Below are 19,434 nucleotides of genomic sequence, written 5' to 3' on the forward strand. Positions count from 1 at the left end.
ATGTAAAGTCATTCAGAACTCCCTGAACTCTATTCATGCTGTGCCATTTGCAAGGTTGCCTGCTGCATGTTTGTCTGTGAGGTCAAATTCCCATTTTACAGGAAGATGCTGATGTATGCTCATTTCCTTCTCACTGCGAGCCTGTAGCTATAGGAACTGTGATAAGTACACAATAACACCTTCAGGAACAGATCCTCAGGGAACAAAGTTTATTTTAATGAAGCTGGCCTGACCACACAGGAATCTGGGAGACTTCCTGGGTTTCTCAGCCCCGTGCTGCCCCTTGACTTTAAGCTGGCTCTGGAGGGGTAAGTGGAGCTGGCTCAGGTATGCGTTTCTTACTGGGAGCTGGGACCTGGGCCGGTCAGAGAAAGGTATGGGGAAAGTTCTTGCAGGCCTGCTCCTACAGAGGAGAAAATATAAGGGCTTTGTATACCAGGTCCCACGGTCTCTGAGAGCTTTACGAGTTTAGAGAGTATGTGGACTGAGTCTAGAGTATAGAAGAATTCCAGCATTACCCAGGATATTGACTAGAATATCTTTCAGGACACTCTCACCCTGGAATCATAGGGGCAAAGTGCCCAATTCTAAGACAGCTTTCTTGTCCTGTGAAGATGGGAGAGAACAGGAAAAGCTTTAGACTAAGTGATGGAGTTTATACCTCAACAATTCACTTCTCTTTCTGCATTCCCGCTATTTCCTATACAATGTGGCCTTCACTCTATTTCTGAAAAGCCCGGATACCTTTGCTTTCCTTTCATGACCTGAGATGATCCCTGGGAACCCTCATGCCCACCAAATCCCTGCCTTTCCCCTTTCCTCCACTCTGTGGGCCATGATTTCTTCCTCAGTTTCCTTGCATGATGAAACAGTTTCCTTAGGACTGGCGCTATCCCTGATCGTTAGGCATCCCAGACTCCCCTGGCAGTGCTGGCCTTTGGGATCCAAATAGTCTTTCTGTGCTCATGTCTGGCTGGGCCTTGCTATGGAAGAAACTGATTACCCAGAACCAGCATTCTAAATCGAGCCACTGTAGGGAATCTCTGACCACCTCTCATGTAATATATGGATCTTACTTAATAGCCTGAATCAAGATTATTTGAACACAGCCCAGTGGGCCATGGCCACAGCAGTCAAAGAATTGCTCTACGACAAGATAGGTTCCCATTCCAGGTTTCCGGCCCTAGCCTTGTTCCCTTTCTCCCCAGACCATATACCTGAGATCTCAGGATGCCTCTCTGATCAAGCCACTCATTTTGAGAGAAGTAGCCAAGAAAGATAGATAAAAGATAAAGAAACAAAGACAGAAACAGAGGCAGAGAGAAAGAGAGAGAGAGAGAGAAAGAGAGATAGAGGACAGAGGTGCTTAAAAAGATGTGACATTTTTCTGTCAATCTCCTAAGTTATAATGGAGGGCTAAATCTCTTCTCTATTCCTGCTCAATATGCACCTTTGAGGCTTCTTTCATTATTTAAAAATTTTAATTATTATTGAAAAGATAATACATATGATTTTAAAATCCAAACAGTAACATTTATAATATATAATGTAAATAAGTATAAATGGTGTAATGTAGAGTGTAAAATAAGTTTTCCCCGCCCTTGACCTCTAGTACGCCAGTTCTCTTTTCTAGAGGCAGCTACTGCTCAGTTTCTGGTTTATCTTTCTGTGCATATAATTAGCTTGTGAGTATCTAATCTCCACTTTTTCGTGAGACACAATTATTAGCATACTATATGTTTTCCTATATTATAGTGTTTCCACCTGATATATCTTGCAGCTTATTCCACATTTGTACATGTAGATATGTCTCACCCTATTTAGCAGCTGCACAGTGTTCTATTATGGTTATACCATATATAATTTGTTTACGGCCCTACTGATGGAACAATTAGGTTGCTTCTTATCTTTTGATATTATGAACAATGAATATCTTCTTAATACTTCTTGGAATACATAAATGAGTAAGTTTGGCAGATAAATTTCTAAAAGCAAAATTTCTAGGTCAAAGATTATGTTCAACTTGATAGACATACTTACTTTGCCCTTCAGAAAGCTTAAATCAGTTTACACTCCCATCAACATTGTGGGTGGGCCTGTTTTCCCATGGCCTCACCATTAGAGTATTTCCAGACTTTTGATTTTGGTGTGGCTTTATGAGTTTATTCATCAAAATAACATACAAATATTATGTGCTAGGCCCTGAACTGAGCACAAGAAACGTAGAAATGAATCAGTCAGGTCCTAACCCTTGCCCTCAAAATCTAGACAGGTAAATTACAGTATTATCTGGAAAATGAAGCAAGGTACAAGGTACAAAGGTAGCACACACAAAAGAGAGGAGTTAATTTCATCTGTTTGAGGGAGGGTGGGGATTGTTCACAGCTGGGGAAAATTTTGTGAATATCCAAAATTAGTTTTGAAGAATTCATTTCTTTTTTTTAAATATATGTTATTGATTATGCTATTACAGTTGTCCCATTTTCCCCCTTCTCTCCCCTCCACCCTGTACCTCCTCTCCCACCCACATTCCCTACCCTTTAGTTCATGTCCATGTGTCATACTTATGAGTTCTTTAGCTTCTACATTTCTCATACTATTCTTGCCCTCCCCCTATCTATTTTCAACCTACCATCTGTGCTACTTATTCTCTATACCTTTTCCCCCTCTCTCCTCCTCCCACTCCCCTGTTGCTAACCCTCCATGTGACCTCCATTTCTGTGGTTCTTTTCCTGTTCTAGTTGTTTACTTAGTTTCTTTTGGTTTTGCTTTAGGTGTGGTTGTTAATAATTGTGAGTTTGCTGTCCTTTTATTATGCATGTTTTTTCTGTATCTTCTTTTCTTAGATAAATCCCTTTAGCATTTCATAAAATAAGGGCTTGGTGATGATGAACTCTTTTAACTTGACCTTATCTGAGAAGCACTTTATCTGCCCTTCCATTCTAAATGAGAGCTTTGCTGGATAGAGCAATCTGGGATGTAGGTCCTTGCCTTTCATGACTTGGAATACTTCTTTCCAGCCCCTTCTTGCCTACAAGGTCTCTTTTGAGAAATCAGCTGGCAGTCTGATGGGAACTCCTTTGTAGGTTACTGTCCCCTTATCTCTTGCTGCTTCTAGGATTCTCTCCTTCGTTTTTACCTTGGCTAATGTAATTATGATGTGCCTTGGTGTGTTCCTTCTTGGGTCCAACTTCTTTGGGGCTCTCTGAGCTTCTTGGATTTCTTGGAAGACTATTTCCTTTGCCAGATTGGGGAAGTTCTCCTTTATTATTTGTTCAAATACATGCTCAATTTGTTGCTTTTCCCCTTCCCCTTCTGGTACCCCTATAATTCGGATGTTGGAATGTTTAAAGATGTCCTGGATGCTCTTAAGCTTCTCCTCGTTTTTTTGAATTCTTATTTCATCATGCTTTCCTGCTTGGTTGATTCTATCTTCCTTCTGGTCCACTGTATCGTTTTGAGACCCAGTTTCCTTCCCTTCACTATTGGCTTTCCTCCGTGTATCTTCCTGCATCTCTTTTATGGTAACCTGCATCTTTTCATCTAATTTGTGCCCAAAATCAACCAATTCCATGAGCTTTCTGATCACCAGTGTTTTGAACTGTGCATCTGATAGATTGGCTATTTCTTGGTCGCTCAAAAGGATGAGTCCTGGGGGACTGATCTGTTCTGTTGGAAAAATGTCTCTCCCTGTCTCTCTTTTTTTTTTTTTCTGGTCTGGTCGCTCTTGTTACGGTGGGGGGTAGAACCTTAGGTGTTCCCCGGGGCTGGGCACCCCAGTCACTAGATTGTGACATTATATGTGGGGGCAGGGGCGGGGGCGGGAGCCGGGACGGGAGGGAACAATGGCTGTAGTTCCGTTCTCCTGGGATCTCAGTCCCTTCTCTGGGATCCTGGGCTGCGAGCTCTGCCCTGGTCCACAATTGCCGCCTCACTGGGTCCGCCAGCCACAGCTTGCGTACTCAGGGACCACCACTGCATTCTTGCGCGCCAGATGGCTTTCCCGCCGATTTCGCGCCAAGTTTTTCCCGACCTCCACGCGCTGCTGACCTGCACCCGCCGGGCTCGTCCTCTCCTACCAGTCTGGATGTACGGGTCTACTTCAACTTCTTGGCTGTCTGACTTCCATTCAGATAAATCCTCTATTAGTTCTAGGTGTTATTCTATCTGTAAATTATTGTTGTTCTAATCTTGGTTGTGCGAGGAGGTACGGTGTGTCCACCTATTCCTCCATCTTGCTGGAAGTCTCCAAGAATTCATTTCTTTAACAAATATGTATTTAATGCCTGCTAAGTGACAGGCATTGTTCTTGGTCCTTAGGATACATTGGTGACAAAACAAAGATTCCTGCCCTCATGAAGCTTATAGTCTAGTAGATATAATAAATAAATAAATAAATAAATAAATAAATAAATAAATAAATAAATAAATAATATAGTATGTTACAAGGTAAGGAGCACTATGGAAAAATAAAAAGCAGAGTAGCAAAGGGGGATCAGGAGTACCCATGGTGGAAAGGGATGTGAGCTTTACACAGGGTAGTCAGGTAGGCCTCATTGAGGTGACTTTTGAGGAAAGACTTAAACAAAGCAAGGGAGCTAACCAAGCAGATAGCTAAGAAAAAGCTTTTTAGGTAGTGAGAATAGCCAGCACAAAGGCTAACGGGCAAGAGCGGGCCTAACCTATTTGAAGGGCGTCGGGGAGGCCAGTAGACTGAGGGAGGGGAAGGAGAGTAGAAGATGGGTCAGACTGATGGTAGGGGCCAGAGCTTGGAGGGCCTCACAGACCCTGGAGACAATATCGGCTTTCACTCTAGGTAAAGTGAGGAGTCATTGCACAGTTTTAAGCAGAAGCGTAACATGATCTTACTTTTATTCTTTTATTTTTTTTATTAAAAAATATTTTTAGCCCTGGCTGGCATAGCTCAGTGGATTGAGTGTGGGCTGCGAACCAAAGTGTCGCAGGTTTGATTCCCAGTCAGGGTACATGCCTGGGTTGCAGGCCGTGGCCCCTGTCAGCCGCACATTGTTGTTTCTCTCTCTCCCTCTCTCTCTATCTTCCCTCCCTCTCTACAAATAAATAAATAAAATCATAGAAAAAGATTTTTAATCCTCACCCATGGATATGTGTAATGATTTTTAGAAAGAGAGAGAAAGGGATACAGAAAAATCAATTGGTTGCCTCCCGTATGCGCCCTGACCAGGAATTGAACCCACAGGCATGTGCCCTGACTGGGAATAGAACCTGCAACATTTTGGCATATGGGACAACATTTCAACCAACTGAGCCACCCAGCCAGGGCATCTTACTTTTCTTTTTAAAGCCACTCTGGTTACTGTATTTAGAACAGACTGTCATGGGGGCAAGGGTAGAAGCAGAGACACCAGTAAGTCTGGTGTGAGATGATCACAGCTTGGAACAACATGGTAATAGTGGAGGTGGTAAGAAGTGTTTGGATTGGATTCTGGATATGTTTTTAAGGTAGGGCCATAGAACTGAAAGTGGCATGAAAGAAAAAGGACTTAAACATGACCTAGAGGTGTTTGGCTTAAGCTACTAAAAAAAAAAATAAGTTGTCATTAACTGAGATAAGAAGGCCAAAGGTAAAGAAACTTACAAGAGGAAGATCAAGAATTCAGTTTTGGGTATGTTAACTTTCTGAGACCTACTAGATATTCAAGTGAAGATGCCAAGTAAGTGGTGAAATATATCAACTTGGAATTTGAGAGAGAGGTTTAGACTAGGAATATAAATTCAGTATCTAAATGATGAATACGAGTTTGTCAGGCAGATGAGGATGAGGGAGCAATCCAGGTGAAAGGAACAGCAACTTATGTTTGGGAAACTATAAATGTTCAGCTTTCACTGGAGTTTAAAGAAGAAGGAGGGTGAGTAGTGGTGGAAAATGCTATAGAGGTCAGCAGAAATACTACTGCCAAGGGCCTATGAACCAAACCAAGAAACTTCAACTTTACAATGAAAACAATGGAAGGTAAATGACCAAAATAGTATTTTAGTATAATTATTCTGCATCTGAGAAAAGGAATTCTGGGGAACAGTTTAGAGATGGTTTCAACAGACCAGGCAATAGAGATGTTGAGCATCTGCATAAAGTCAATGATGGTGGAAAAAGAGAGGAAAAAGTAGAACTGGAGCCCTGATGAGGTAGCTGAGTTGGTTAGAGTGTCTTCCCAATACACCAAGGTTGCCTGTTCCATCCCTCGTCAGGGCACATACAGGAATCAACTAATGAATGCGTAAATAAGTGGAACAACAAATCGATGTTTCTCTATCTTTCTCTATCTAAAATCAATCAATAAAAATCTTGTTAAAACAGGGGATTTAAGAAACATCTATAAGGCATTAAAGTTCCAGTGACTAGGATTTCTGGTCAGGATGGCAGCATAGGCAGACATAGCTCGACTCTTCCCACAACCACATCAAAATTACAACTAAAATATAGAACAACCATCACTGAGAACCATCAGAAATTGAGTTGAATGGAAGTTTGACAACTACAGAATTAAAGAAACCACATTCATCCAGACTAGTGGGAGAGTCACAGCACAGAATGGGCTGGTGCCTCAACCATGTGTGGTGGATAAAAATTTGGGAGGGTTATTTTGGGAGCAAGGAGTCCCAGCCCCACACCAAGCCCTCAGCCCAGGGTATCAGCACAAGGAAGCTAAGTCCCCACAACTTCTAGCTTCAAAAACCAGCAGTGGATTGAGTCAGTGGAAGAATCTTCTGGCTCCCCAAGCAGTTCCTATTAGGAAACCCACACACAGACTCACCTACTCAGACTCACTCCCTCTGGACTCCAGAACTGGGGTAGCAACTTGAAAGGCACCAGTGGCATACAGGGAGAAAATGAAGTGTCTGGCATCAAGGTGAGCAGAGACCATTGTCTCATTACTAAACCCTCCCCCCACAGAGCCTGCAAGCTGGTGCCATATCTGAAACTATCAACCAGGGTAAGGCTATTTGACCTGCCTTTGATCTCCAGAGATTCCACTCCATCCAATTTACAGGCCCACCCAAGCTACTCTTCCACATGAATGGCTGGTCTTGGCTCAAGCTTCACAACATCCTAAATCCTATCAAACAACCAAGAGCTGCTTCACTGAGCCCCAGGTCTGGCACTAGCAGCAACCAGCCTAGATTCACACCTTGGCTTCTCCCAGGGATTTCCAAGCCCAGCACAAGTACCAGCCATCTCAAATTGCTTTACAGCTCAGGCAGGATGGCCTCAGGCAGGATGGCATCAGGCAAAACACAGGTTGGAGTGGACCTTGGCTTGCACCACCCAGTAAAACCCAGGGCCAGCACACCCAGTGAACAGCTATAGACCATGCTGGAGCACCACCACCCTGCCCCTGCACAGCTGATCCTCCATGGAAGGTGGAGGTTGGTGGTCAGTGGTCACAGCCAATCCTTACATCTGAGTGACCTGGGTAAATCCCTCTCATTGATCTGCCAACAGCAACAAAGTCTCAACTACAAGAGGAGGGTGTACTCAGCCCATACGAAGGGCACACCTCAAGTACCTAGCTTGGCTGATAGGGGAGGCTGTGCCACTGGACCCTACAGGACACCTACTGCATTAGGCCACACTACCAAGATGGAATAAAAGCAGCTCCACTAATACATAGAAACTTTACAGGCTAGAAGGGATTGGCAAGAAATATTTAAAGTCATGAAAAACAGGGACCTACAGCCAAGATTGCTCTATCCAGCAAAGATATTTAGAATTGAAAAGCAGATAAAGAGCTTCCCAAATAAGAAAAAACTCAAGGAGTTCATCATCACCAAACCATTATTATATAAAATATAAAGGGACTTATTTAAGAAAAAGAAGATCAAACTATGAACAAGAAAATGGCAAAAAATACAAATCTATCAACAACTGAATCTAAAAAATGAACTCAGCAAACAAGAACAGAGACAGAATTATGGGTATGGAGAGCATTTTGATGATTGCCAGATGGCAGAGGTGTGGGGGAATGGGTGAAGAGGTGAGGGGTTAGGAAATACAAATAGGTAGCTACAGAATAGCCATGGGGATGTAAAGAACAGTATAGGAAAAGGAGTAGCCACAGAACTTATAAGCATGACCCATGGACGTGAACAATGGTGGGGGGATTGCCTGAAGGAGTGGGGGTTGCTGGGTAGAGAGGGGCAAAGGGGGGAAATCAGGACAACTATAATAGCATAACCAATAGCTTATAATTTAAAAAAAATTAAAAACCTTCAATGAGTGATTGGATATGAGAGATCATGAATCAGCAAGATGCAAAAAGGATTCTGTGGTCTGGGGCTAGGGCGAGAGTACAGATGGTGGTGTCAACTAAGACAGGTTACAGTGGAGAGGAGAGTGCAGAAAGAACATGAGTTCATTATGAGTCCTGTTTGGATATGCTGAACTGTAGGTGACTATAAAGCTATCCACCAGCCGGTGGATGTTGGATTCAAAAGGTTTGCTCCTGAGATTTTGATTCCCACTACCATTTTTTAACCTTACATGAGATATATTTATTGATTTTTAGAGAGAGAAGAAGGGGGTGAGAGAGACAGACAGACAGAAAAACATCAGTGTGAGAGAGAAACATCAACTGGTTGCCTCCCATACACACCCTGACCAGGGATCAAACCTGCAACCTAGGTATGTGCACTAATAGGGTATGGAACCCGTAACCTTTTTGTCTATGGGACAGAACTCCAACTAACTGAACCACCCATGCAAAGATGAAACTCTACCCATTAAAGACTACTCCTACTGCCTTCTCCCTGCATTCCCAGGCAGCCATGATTTTACTTTTTGTCTCTATGAATCTGACTACTCCAGGTACCTCATATAAGTGGAGTCATACAGTACTTGTTTTTGTGATTGACTTATTTCACTTAGCATAATGTCCTCAAGGTTTATCCATTTTGTGGTACGTATCAGAATGTCCTTCCTTTTTAATGCTGAATAATATTTCATTGTATGTATACACCACATTTTGTTTATCCATTTATTTGCTGATAGACATTTAGATTATGTCAATTTTTGGCTAGTATAAGTAGAGATACTATAAACATTAGTATACAGGGTTTTACAATATATTTTACCTATTTATTTTAGATATAGGAGAGGGGAAGGAGAAAGAGAGGGAGAAAACATCAATATGTGGTTGCCTCTCATGTGGCCCCCACTGGGGACCTGGCCTGCAACTCAGGCACATGCCCTGACTGGGAATCGAACTGGTGGTACTTTGGTTCACAGGCTGGCACTCAATCCACTGAGCCACACCAGCCGGGGCAAGTATACAGGTTTTTGTTTGAACACCTCTCTTCAGTTTTGGAGGGTATGTGCTTAGGAGTGGAATTGCTAGGTTGTATGGTAATTCTATGGTTAGTTTATTGAGGAACTGCCACAGTGATCACCCTACCTGCCATGTACAATGTCTTCACACCCACACCGATATGTTGTTGTTATTGTTGTTGTCATTGTTGTTGTCGTTGTTGTTGCCAATTAGTGGATGTGAGGTATTTAAAATAATTTTAATTACATGTCATTGGCTTTGCTATTACAGTTGTCCCCATTTTTCCCCCTTTGCCTCCCTCTACCCAGCATTCCTCACTCTTTCAGGCAATCCCCACACCACTGTTCTTGTACACGGGTCATGTATAGGTTCTTTGGCTACTCTCTTTCCTATACTGTATTTTACATCCCCATGGCTATTTGTAATTATCTATTTGTACTTCTTAGCTTCCAAGATCAGATGACATCGGGTGTACTCAGGGCAATATGGCCATGAACTATTTGTACTTCTTAATCCCCTGTCCTCTTCACCCATTCCTTCATACCACTCTCCCATCTGGCAACCATCAAAATGCTCTCCATATCCATAATTCTGTCTCTGTTCTTCTGGTTTGCTTGTTTTTTAGATTCAGTTGTTGATAGATTTGTATTTTTTGCCATTTTCTTGTTCATAGTTTGATCTTCTTTTTCTTAAATAAGTCTCTCTTTTTTTTTAATTTTATTTATTATTTTTAGAGAGAGAGGAAGGGAAGGAGAAAGAGAGGAAGAGAAACATCATGTGTGATTGCCTCTCACATGGCCCCCACTAGGGACCTGGCCTGCAACCCAGGCATGTGCCCTGACTGGGAATTGAACCAGCGACCCTTTCGTTCGCAGCCCGCGCTCAATCCACTGAGCTACACCAGCCAGGGCTTAAATAAGTCTCTTTAACATTTCATATAATAATGGTTTGGTGATGATGAACTCCTTGAGTTTTTTCTCATTTGGGAAGGTCTTTATCTGCCTTTCAATTTTAAATGATATGTTTGCTGGGTAGAACAGTCTTGGCTGTAGGTCCCTGTTTTTCATGACTTTAAATATTTCTTGCCAATCCCTTCTAGCCTGCAAAGTTTCTTTTGAGAAATCAGCTGACAGTCTTATGGGAACACCCCTGTAGGCAACTAACTGCTTTTCTGTTACTGCTTTTAAGATTTTCTCTTTCTCTTTAACTTTTAGCATTTTAATTTTAATGTGTCTTGGAGTGGGCCTCTTTGTATTCCTCTGGTTTGGGATTCTCTGTGCTTCCTGGACTCTATGTCTATTTCCTTCACCAGATTAGGAAAGTTTTCTTTCATTATTTTTTTAAATAGATTTCCAATTTCTTGCTCTTTCTCTTCTCTTTCTGGCACCCCTATAATGCAAACGTTGGATCACTTGAAGTTGTCCCAGGGGCTGCTTACATTATCCTCATTTTTTTGGATTCTTTTTTCTTCTTGTTCTAGTTGGCTGGGTTTTTGTTCCTTATGTTCCAAATCATTGATTTGATTCTTGGCTTCATCCACTGTACTGTTGCTTCCTGTAAATTGCTCTTTATTTTAATTAGTGTATCCCTTGTTCCTTCCTGGATCTTTTTTATGCTGTTGAGGTCCTCACTAAGTTCCTTGAGCAAACTTATAACCAGTGTTTTGAACTCTGCATCTGATAGATTGCTTATTTCCATTTTGTTTAGTTCTTTTTCTGGAGTTTTGATCTGTTCTTTCATTTTGGGCCATGTTTCTTTGTCTCCTCATTTTGGCAGCCTCCCTGTGCTTGTTTCTATGTATTTGACAGAGCTACTATGACTCCATGTCTTGGTAGCATGGCCTAATGTAGTAGGTGTGCTGTAAGGTCCAATCACAGCCTCCCCTATCACCCAAGCTGGGTACTCGATGTGTGCCCTTCGGGTGGGCTGAATACACCCTCCTCTTGTAGTTGAGCCTTAATTATGGTTGGCAGGTCAATGGGAAGGATTTAATCAGGCCTGTCAGCTGCAAGGGCTGCCTATAGCCACTGCGGACCAACCTCTGCTCCCCATAGAGAATCAGCTGTACAGGAGCAGGGGCGTGGTGCTATGATGTGGTCTGTAGTTGTCCACTGGGTGTGCAGGCTCTCGGGTTTCCTGGGTGATGCGGGCCAAGGTCAGCTCCCATCTGTGTTTTGCCTAGAGCCACTCTACCTGAAGTATAAAACATTCTGAGATGGATGCTATTTTGCTGGGTTTGAAGATTCCCAGGAGAAGCCAAGGTGTGAATCTAGGCTGGTAGCTGCTAATGCCAGGCCTGTGTCCCCTTAGTAAGAGGCATTGGGTGTGGGGGCTCACTGAGGCCAACTGTTGCTTGATTGAGAGGATTTAGGAAGTTGTGAAACATGATCCAACACCAGCCATTCATATGGAAAAGCAGCTTGGGTGGGCCTGTAGGTTGGGTGGATCTGAGATCTCCTGGGGGTGGCAAACAGTGTTAGCCAGGTTGATGGAGTCTCAGACATGGCACTAGCCATGGCTCTCTGAGGGGAGAGTTCGGAAAAGGGACAATGGCTTGCCTTTCTATCTGGGTGGAGGCTGTCCCCCAGCTCTCTCCTTGATGCCAAACTCTTCACTTTCTCCCTGTATGTCACTGATGCCTTTCAAGCTGCTACCCTGGTGCTGGAGCTCAGGAGCGAGTCTGATTAAGTCCATCATGGGATTCCTTAAGAGGCACTGCTTGGGAATCCAGAAGTTTCTTCCACCAACTCAATCCCCACAGGTTTTTGCAGCCAGAAGTTATGGAGGCTTATGATCCTGGCACTGGAACCCTGGGCTGGGAGTTCTGGTGTGGGGCTGGGATTCCTCCTTCCCAAGATATTCCTCCCTAATTTGTATCCATTACACATGGGTGTGGGACCAGCCCATTCCATGTTTCTACTCCTCCTACCATTCTGGATGCATGTGTTTTCTTTAATTCTGTAGTTGTCAAACTTTCATTCAACTCAATTTCTGACCATTGTGAGTGATGGTTGTTCTATATTTTAGTTGTAGTTTTGATGTGGTTGTGCAAGGAGGTGAGCCATGTTTGCCTATGTTGCCATCCTGACCAGAAGTCTAGTGAAGTATTATCTCATTGTGGTTTTGGTTGGCATTTCCCTAGTTACTAATGATATTGAACATCTCTTCATATGCTTATTGGCCATTTTTATAACCCCATCTGGAGCAGTGTCTATTTGAGTCCTTTGTCTATTTAAAAAATTGGGTTGATTTTGTTGTTGTTGTTCAGTTGTAGGAGTTCTTTATATATTGTAGATATTAACCCCTTATCAGATATATGATTTGCAGATATTTTCTCCTATTCTGTGGGTTTGCTTTTCACTGGATAATATTCTTTTTTAAAAAAGATTTTATGTATTTATTTTTAGAGAGATGGGAAGGAAGGGAGAAAAAGAGGGAGAGAAACATTGATGTGAGAGAGATACATTGATCAGTTGCCTCTCATACATGCCCCGACCAGGGACTGAACCCACAACCAAGGCACATGCCCTGACAAGGAATCAAGCCAGTGACTTTTTTCTTTGTGGGATGATGCCCAACCAACTGAGCCACACTAGTCAGGGCATCTTTTCTCTTTTTTTAATGTAGGTGTCCACAGCTATAAATTTTCTTCTATACATTGCTTTCTTTGCATCCATTATGGAGGATGCAAAACATCTGTTTTGGTATATATATGTTTTTTCATTTGCATTCATCTCAAAGTATCTTCTAATTTCCTTGTGGTTTCTTCTTTGAATCACTAGTTGTTTAAGGATGTGTTGTTTAATTTCCATGTATTTGTGAATTTTCCAGTTTCTTCATGTTATTGATTTCTAGTTTTATTCTACTGGGGTTGGAGAAGATAGTTTGTATGATGCTAATCTTTGAAATTTATTGAGATTTGTTTTGTGACCTAATATATGGTCTATCCTGAAAAATCTTCCATGTGCACTTCAGAAGTATGTGTATTCTGCTGTTGTTGGGTGGAGCATTGTCTATATGTCTAACTGGTTTAACTGATTTATAGCATAGTTCAAATTTTCTGTTTCCTTCATGATATCCTATTTGTTCTAACCATTGTTGAAAGTGGGGTATATAAATTTCCAACAGTTTTTAAAGTTTTATTGTTCAGTTATAGTTGATATACAATATTATATTAGTTTCAGGTCTACAACATAGTGATTGAACATTTATATACCTAATTTCCAACTATTATTAAAGAACTGTTTTTTTCTCCCTTCGATTTTTTTCAATTTTTGTTTCATATATTTTGGGGCTCTGTTGTTAGGTGTGTATAATGTTCATAATTGTTATTTCTTCATTATAAATTAACCCTTTCATCAATATGTAATGTCCTTTTTTGTCTCTTGAAACAATTTTTGACTTTAAATTTATTTTGTCTGATATTAACATAACCACTCCTGTTCTCTTTTGGTTACTATTTCTATAGATTATCTTTTTTCTGTCTTTTCACTTTCAACCTGTCTTTGGATCTCAAATGAATCTCTTGTAAATAGCATGTAGATGTTTTCTTTTTAAAGATTTTTAGTTATTTTCAGAGAGAAGGGAAGGGAAAGAGAAAGAGGAAGAGAAACATCCATCCGTTGCCTCCCCCATACCCCTAACTGGGGACCTGGGCTGCAACCCAGGCATGTCCTTGACTGGGAATCGAACTGGTGACCTATTGGTTCTTAGGCTGGCACTCAATCCACTAAGCCACACCAGTGAGAGTAGAGGTTTTCTTTTTAAAATCCATTTCACAAAACTCTGTCTTTTAACTGGAGAGTTTAGTTCATTTACACTTAAAGTAATAACTGATAAGGAAGGACTTTTGCTACTTATTTGTTTTCTGTATGGGATATCCTCATTCCTCCATTACTACTTTATATTTCCTTTTTTTTTAGTAATGTTCCATTTTGATTTCCTTTTCACTTTCCCTTATATTTCATAATTATTTTGGGGGTGGTTACCTTCAGAATTACAATTAGCATCTTAAACTAATAACAATCTATTTTGTTTTTTAAAAAGATTTTATTTACTTATTTTTAGAGAGGGAGAAAAACATTGATATGAGAGACATTGATCGGTTGCCTCTTGCAGGCGCCCAACTGGTACCAAACCTACAACACAGGCATGTGTCCTGACTGGAAATCAAACCAGCAACCTTTCACTTTGTGGGATGATGCCCAACCAACTGAGCCACACTGATCATGACAGAACTTTACATTTTGATTGGGTTGTTTAGATGGACATTACATTTGTCAAAACTTATACAATTTTACAATGAAATCTGTGCATTTTACTCAATATAAGTTTTACCTTGGGAAGGGGACATTATTAGCTACTACTAATCCCTTGATTATTAATATATATTTTGGTTATTTTCTCTTACTTCTCGCTTGTATGGGGTCTTTTATCAATAGAGGCTTTTAATTTTAAATAATTAAGTTGATCCATTTTTCATTTATGCTTTCTGTATTTATGTCTTGCTTTAGAAAATATCTCTTCCCCTGGCTGGTGTGGCACAGTGGACTGAGCGCCGGCCTATGAATCAAAAGGTAGACGGTTCAATTCCCAGTTTAGGGCACATGCCTGCATTGTGGGCCAGGTCCCCAGTGGGGGCGCGTGAGACACAACCACATATTGTTTCTCTCCCTCTCTTTCTCCCTCCTTTCCTCTCTCTAAAAAGAAATAAATAAAAGAAAGTATCTCTTATTCTAGGTTTATAAACATGTAGCTTTTGACTAGCTGGAAACCACAGGCAAGTTTCCTAACATTGCTAAGCCTTGGTTTCCTCATCTATAAAAGAGAAGTAATACCCATTTTGTTTTGTGATTGGGGAGATTGAACAAAAGAACATTTGAAGGCTGTTAAATGCTTGACCCATTTAGTAGTTATTCTGTATGAGATACCTATTATTCTTATATAGTACATCATCTATCTATTATGGAACTTGACATTTTATCATAATTCTTTGTGTATCTGCTTCTTTCATTAAGGATTTTCATTTCACTTCCCTCAATGTCTAATCAAGCACCTGGCATTTAACGAGTGTTCAAATGTTTGCTGAATCAATGGATCAGTTGATTGAATGAATGAATAGGCACAGGATAAAACCAAGTATTAATACTAAAGGGGAGAGAAGGACTAATTTTATTAAGCAGCTCCGATATAAAACTAAACACAAAACTGAGGTCCAGCTAGGGGAGAAGGACCCTTATTAAATAAACAGGGGCTCTTGTCCAAGGATGGGCTTCAAGAGGACTGAGCTTCCACTAACTGAAACTACATGCAAACATTTAGGTGAAAGTGCATTTTTCCAGGGACAGGGTCTATAGGTGGACTGTAGTTCCGGAAGGCTGGGGATCCTGAATACTTTTTCTGCCATTGTATTCCAGCCTGCAGAATAGAGCCTGGTAGCTCAGAGGTATTTATTGAATGAATAACTGAGTGACTGACTGAATAAAAAGCTTTCATCAGATTTTCAGAGGGATCTTTATTCCTAAAAAGTTTTAAGATAATAATCTTGAAGGGGGAAAAAATCAAACAGATCCTGGAAGAAACGCTGTCTGGCCCAGAGCTCTGAGAGAAATTTATCACCATGGAGTGATCAAGGAACCCCTCTCTCTATTCTTTTTAAGGGACTGGGTGATTCTCTCCTCAACTTTCTGATTCTCACCTGTAGGCCCTAGTCAGGCTTAAGTTATAAGCCAGCTTCTGCTGCCTATTAGCTGTGTGTCCTAAGTTAAATTATGTAAGCTGTCTAGGAGCAGGTTGTCATCATAACATCTACCTTAAGAGCATAATGAGTGGATAAAGTCAGAATGTTGGCATAACGCTGGAGCATTACAATGCACACCCAATTCTGTGTCCTCTTGTACCCCCACCACCACCTTTCCTTTTTTTCTGTATAAGACATTTGTTCATATCCATTTACCCTGATGCTCAGGCCTCAAGGCAGTTCTTTTCTCTAAACTGCTTGCCTCTATTGGTCCATAGAATTGCTTGGTTTGACTATGTGAGTAAATATTAATTATGGTCATTTAAAGGAACTTCTGTCCAAATATGCCCAATTACTCTCCAGTGCAAGAATATTGGGGGGGGGGAATCACATTTGTTGACTTCCTATTGTGCACCAGCACTTTCATGCCTTATCTGACCCTGCAAATTAGGCTTGTCATTTTTAGAAGCTTGACGATGTTTTTACCGCATGGATATTAACTTTGTACCTGGACCATAACAGATACTAAAAAACAGTTGTTGACCAAATACACTTTCTTTTGTGTTTTAACTTAAATTTCACAAATATCCAAGCATGGGCAGATGTGTTCCCAACCATAAAATGAGACTGAAAATTGGTGAGTTCTCCAGAAACAGGTCTGTATGAAGCTGTTTTGAATAAATCAATCAACAAATATTTATAGAGTGAATACTATGTGCTCAAACTATGAAAGACCTGGGGCTTGCAAGAACGTACTACTTCAGAAACTTAGGTGTTGGCCTGAGAGATCAGACCAAAACTAGGGAAAGCCTACTTAGTTGGCCCAGAGTGGGCAGGGTGTGACTAAATGGGCAGAGACCTTTGAAGGTTTTCAGGAGAGATATCTTGGCAGGGCTGAAGAAGGAGGGTTTAGTGGGAAAGGACTGGGTTTGGTATTGAGACACTGAGGCCTACTGGTTGGGAGACTTGGGGCAAGTCCCTTAACCTCTCCAGACATCAGTTTAGCATTTGGAAAACCAAGCGGGGGAAGGTTGTTGAACTTGTTCATTTATTAAGTGCCTTACAATTCCTAGATTCTAAAATTCTCTATCAGTCACACTTTTATTTTTCTTTTGAGAAGAAAATACTTCCTATGCTTGGAATTTCATTTAAGTCAATCAGTGGCATTTATAAAACACTCACTATAGTCTAGGGGACTGACATAAATTCCACCTTTCCTCCAGTTCCTTCCTTCCTTCCTTCCTCCTTCCCTCCCTCTCTCCCTCCCTCCCTCCCCCCCCCCTCTCCATCCTCACCCTAGGACATTTTCATTTGCTTTTTTAGAGAGAGAAGAAAGGAGAGAAAGATTCCTGTGAGAGAAGTATCGATTGGTTTCCTTGTATGCACCCAAACCAGGGATCACATGGGAACCAGGACTGGGGATCGTATGTGTCTGGACCAGGTGGGGGCGGGGATCGCATGCTCTGACACCCAGAACAAGGATGAACCTGAAACCCAGGCATGTGTTCTGACTGGGAGTCAAACCCTCAATCTTTCAGTTACTGGACAATGCTCCAACCATTGAGCCACACTGGCCAGGGCTCCCTCTAGTTTCTTAAAAATTATTTTTAATTGTAGCAAAATACACATAACAAAATTTACCATCTTTACCATTTTAAGTGTATAGTTTAGTAGTGTTAAGTATATCCATCTTGTTTCCCAACCATCACCACCTTCCATCTCCAGAGCTGTTTTCACCTTGCAAAACTCAATCTCTAAACACATTAACCTATAACTCCTCATTCCCATCATTCTACTGTCCTAATGAATTTGACTACTCTGAGTACCTCATATAAGTGGAATCATACAATATTTGTCTTTTTGTGACTGGCTTATTTCACTTTGTAAAAGGTTCATCCATGTTGTAGCATGTGCCAGATTGCCATTCCTCTTTTTTTAATCCTTGCCCAAGGATATGTTTATTGACTTAAAAGAGAGAGGAAGAGGGAAAGAGAGACAGACAGACAGGCAGGCAGACATCAATGTGAGAGAGAAACATTGATCATTGCCTGTGCACTCCCTGATCAGGGATCAAACCAGCAACCTAGGTATGTGCCCTGACCAGGAATCAAACCCATAACCTTTTGGTGTACAAGACATTCCAACCAGTTGAGCCACCCAGCCAGGGCTGCCCTGCCTTAGCCAGGGCTGTCCTTCCTTTTTAAGGCTCAATAATGTTCCATTGTATGTAAATACCATATTTTGTTTATCCATTCCTCTGTTGATGGACACTTGGGTTGCTTCTACCTTTTAGTTCTTGTGAATAATGCTGCTATGATCTTGGGTGTACAAATACCTTTTTGAAACCCTACTTCTTACTCACAGGGGTATGTCCTGAAAAGTGGGATTGCTGGATAACATGGTAATTCTATTTTTAATTTTTTGAAGATATACCAGTCTGTTTTCCATAGTGGCTGTACCATTTTACATTCCTACCAATGGCGCACAAGGGTTCCAATCTCTCCACAGGCTTGCCAACACTTGTTATTCTCCTTTTTTTTTTTTTTTAAAGCCATTCTAATACATGTAAGCTAGATCCTGATTGTGGTTTTGATTTTTATTTCCCTAATGTTAGTGCTATGGAACAACGTTCATGCGTTGTTGGTCATTTGTATGTCTTCTTTGGAGAAATGTCTACTCACATCCTTTGTGCACTTTTTAATTGGGTTGGTTTTATGTGTTGCTGTTGTTGAAGATGTAGGTCTTTACATCTTCTGGATACGAATTCCTTCACAGATATATGATTTGCAAATATTTCCTCCCATGTCATGGGTTGCCTTTTCATTCTGTGGTGTCCTTTAATGCACAGAAGTTTTAAATTTTGATGCAGTCTGACTTATCTATTTTTTCTTTTGCTGCCTATGCTTTTGGTATCATCGAGGAAATCATTGCCAAATCCAATGTAAAGCTTTCCCGCTATGTTTTCTTCTAAAAGTTTTATAGTTTCACCCTGGCTGACATGGCTCAGTAGACTGAGTGCCGGCCTACAAACCAAAGGGTCGTCAGTTTGATTCCCAGTCAGGGCACATGCCTGGGTTGTGGGCCGAGTCCCCAGTGTTGGGGGGTGGAGCATACGAGAGGCAACCACACATTGATGTTTCTCTCCTCTTTCTCCCTCCCTTCCCCTCTAAAAATAAATACACCTTTAAATAAAATAAATAAATACAAATAAATAAACTCTTTAAAAGTTTTATGGTTTCAGCTGTTTCATTTAGTTCTTCCATGCATTTTAATTAACTTTTGTACATGGTATAACAATAAGGAGTTAACTTCCTTCTTTTGTATGTAGATATCCAGTTTTCCCAACATCATTTCTTGAATAAGACAATTTTTTCCCCCATTAAATGGTTT

General features: G+C 41.1%; 1 protein-coding gene across 2 annotated transcripts in view; it reads left to right on the forward strand.

The window, feature by feature from the left end:
* The first annotated feature begins 204 nt into the window (after window positions 1-204).
* TMEM219 (transmembrane protein 219) overlaps window positions 205-19,434 on the forward strand; it is a 30,863-nt gene continuing 11,633 nt past the window's right edge. Inside the window, exon 1 of one of the 2 annotated variants that reach the window (XM_045849066.1) lies at window positions 205-308. The gene's annotated coding sequence lies outside the window, so the exon portion shown is untranslated. The remainder of the gene's footprint in view (window positions 309-19,434) is intronic. The other variant, XM_045849067.1, reaches the window with a different exon arrangement.

Source organism: Phyllostomus hastatus, unplaced genomic scaffold (genome assembly GCF_019186645.2).
Source record: "Phyllostomus hastatus isolate PE091 unplaced genomic scaffold, TTU_PhHast_1.1 phas_contig_64, whole genome shotgun sequence".
NCBI lineage: Eukaryota > Metazoa > Chordata > Mammalia > Chiroptera > Phyllostomidae > Phyllostomus > Phyllostomus hastatus.